Source organism: Octodon degus, unplaced genomic scaffold (assembly GCF_000260255.1).
Source record: "Octodon degus isolate 3935 unplaced genomic scaffold, OctDeg1.0 scaffold00196, whole genome shotgun sequence".
Lineage (NCBI taxonomy): Eukaryota > Metazoa > Chordata > Mammalia > Rodentia > Octodontidae > Octodon > Octodon degus.
In genome coordinates, this window is record NW_004524772.1 from 1,177,032 (window position 1) to 1,180,386 (window position 3,355).

Consider the following 3,355-nt stretch of genomic DNA (forward strand, 5'->3'; position numbering starts at 1 on the left):
GTGGCCATGGCAACTGAAATATAAAATGGCTGTACATATGTCAAGCCTGATGAACAGAGGTGGGTTAGGGTATAACATTGACCCTTAAAACTAAGGACCCAGGGCCAGCCAAATAGCTCAGCAGATTAAAGTGCCTGCAAGTAGGCCCAGGGGCCCGGGGTTTGATCCCAGCTCTTCAGAGGCTGTAAACAGGAGGATCACTACTAGTCTGATCTAGTAGCAAGAACCTGAACGCCCTATAGACCCTTCCCTAAAATACAAATAAATCAATCAATAAATAAGGATCCAGGTGACAAGGGACTATTCTGTGTAAATAGGAGTGTTTCTTCACAATCAGAGAAACTTCTGTAATAACACACTATAGAAGTGATCCCTGAAAGCATGGCTTTTACTTCTTTTACCCAGTGGCCTAGATTAGTATTTCACCCAACTTCTGCTTTGCTTTCCTGATAGTAAATTCCTATACTTTTGCTCTTGCTTCTGATGAAACATGTTAATGTCTCCTGTCATTGCCTTTGCTGGAATCTGGATTCGCAAGGCCAGCTGATGAGTAGGAGGTTTGCCAACTCGGACTGCTGCTGTATAGGAGTTGTTCACTGTGAGGCTCATGCTGCTATACTCATAACTGTAAACAGGAAAGTACTGAGACCTTTCAAATCTGGGCATATATGTAGTTCTGTTTGACAAGTTTAAAATTAGCCTGAAGATAGGAAAACTGAAACTTTGCTAAAAGATTATCTTATCAGCAATTTATATACAAATATTTGAAATCATTTAGTAAGGGTTTAGGATACATGGGCTGTTTTAGTCACTTACTTGTCACTGAGACACAATACCTGACACTCACAGTACAAAGGAAGATAAATTTATTTTGGCTTATGATTTTTAGAGGATTCAGCCCTTAGTCAGCTACCTCCAAGGCTAGAAGGGCATGGGAAAGGCTCTGGTGGAGGGAAACTGCATATCCTGCCACCCAGGAAGCAAGAGCAAGGGGAGCAACTGGGGAGTGAGGTGGACTCTTCCAGGTCACACCCCTGTGACCTGTGTCTTCTGAGATGGACCCTTCCAGGTCACACTCCCATGACTTGTATCTTCCGACCAGACCTTGCATCCTAGCTAGCAGCCCATGCAGCTACAAATGCGTCATTGAATTAAGCCACTGATGACTATGGCCCCTCTATCCAGTCACCCCCTGACAGTCCTGCCTCTGAACACAGGAGGCTCTGGTGAGATACTCTAGATCTAAACCATACTGGGAGCATTACAGTGAGACTAGATGCTGCTCCCCACCTAGAAGGAGATCTCACTATGTCTCCTCCTCTGCCATCCACCACCTTGGAAATCAGCCCTGCATGTGGGAAAGAGCTGTGGCTTTGGCGACAACTGACTGCAGTTCAAATCCTAGTCCCACCTCTTAGCTGTGTACTTTAGAGCATATTATGTAACCTCTCTGAGTCTCCTTTTTATTTCCTAGGTTCTTTATGGAGAAGGAATGAGATTATTTTTGTAAGGTACTGAGTACTGATTCATAATAAATGCTCAATTAAATGTCATAATCACAATGTATAAAATTTTGCTGTGTCATTATGCTTTTCTCATGCTAAAGGAGTTGTATTCGTTTATGTTGGGTAGTATGTGTTCACTAGGCAAAATAGTTTCTTGCATTATCATTTTTGCCTTCTAGTATTTCTTTTTTATAGCAGTACTTAGATTTTCATGGTTAGGATCATTCCTTTCTTCCAGTTTTATCAAAATTTTAAATTGTTAAACATGTTGACATTTGTGTAAGTGATGTCTTTAAACATAATCTTAGTTGACTGATAAGAAATTAATTTAATTTCACATTTAGGGTAATTATGACTTTAGTGTGCTAACATTAGATGGATTTTAGATGGCTACTGTGCCGATTAAGCCCTCTTTTAGGTAAATAAGAAAAGGAAGAACACTAAGTTGAAAGAATTATTTTTGGCTGTACTTTGAATTCAGAACTGCTTGCATCCCACTGATTTTTCTTTCTCAAAATTCAACCACAGTGACCCCAAAAAATCTTTAATAAACTTAGATTGCCTTGTCGCATCAAAACTTTCCTTTGGCTTTTACAATTGTAATGACTTTGGTATTAGGTTTAGATCAACAAACAATTTCCTGCATTTCTAAACTCAAAAGAAGATTATGAGCAGTAGAATTGTTTTAGTGAAAATAGTATTATTTTCCAGAGAAAACAGTATTGTTTTCAGAAGAAACTTTATAAGAATGAAAAATTAGAAACACAGTATTTATAGCCAATATAGAGACAACTAGTTAGACTATTGTACACTCATCAATTGCCCTGTTATATATGCTGAAATGATGTCAGTATATAATAACTTAAAAATTGAAAAGATAAATTATAGAGATCATGATATATTTATGTAAGAATGAAATATTTGTACAGCAAGGTCTTAAATTTTGTATACTAAATTATTAACTGGTTATTTCTATGTGTTGCAAATAAGAATTCTTTTAATTTTATAATTTACACATAATAATGATTTTCTAGTATTCTAACCCTTTAAAATAAAGTTACCTAAAATTTTGATTATGTAAGTAACTTATTACTAGGATGTGCTTGCTTAAGTATTTCGGTGTGGAATACTTCTGTATCTTACTCACAAGTGGGCCTGGAAAAAGAAGGGAATACAAAACTACATCGTGAAAAACAACTTGAAAATGAGCAGGCAGATACGGCCAAAAGTGAACAACTGTCAGCCTAAGTGCAGGTCTGTGGTGCCACGCTGCTCTCCCTTCCATATTTCCTTGTGCTTAGCACTGAGCGCCGTGTCACAGTCCAGTGACATCAGCTGAGCGGGCACAGATGCCACTGGCGGTAGTGAGAGCCTTTCCTGAACGTCCTGCTTCATGCTTCATCTTGTCGTAGTTCTTCCAACGGGAAGGATTGTCTCCCTTGAGCATAATCAGACATCTGTCGTGTTGTTCTTGTTTCTGTTTTTCTTATAACTATACTGCGTAGCGGAAACTCATCTTCCTCAAAAAAAGCTAGTGAGCATCATGCCATACTGAATCCTTCTGCCGCATGCTACTGGGTTCATCTTGAGAAAGGAAGGAATTGCATGGAATTGGCTGTTCTGGGGCTTTTTAGGTGTGGCTTTGACAAAAGCAAACACATGTAAGCATTCTTTATAACATAAGGTGCAAAGGGTTGATAAAGCTTACCCAGTCTTTCTTTTATCCAACATAAACGTTTTCATTTTACCTTGTGCAAACTGCTGTGGCCTGACGGGGGCTTGCCCAGCCTGCGTCCCGGCTGGCTTTGCTGTTTCCTATCCCAGTCGTGCAGGGTGCCTTGCCCAGCCTG

The 3,355-nt window shown here is 39.4% G+C and overlaps 1 protein-coding gene across 3 annotated transcripts in view; it reads left to right on the forward strand.

Moving 5' to 3' along the window:
• Positions 1-3,355, forward strand: part of Prdm5 (PR/SET domain 5) — a 209,814-nt gene that overhangs the window by 134,363 nt on the left and 72,096 nt on the right. The window lies entirely within an intron of this gene.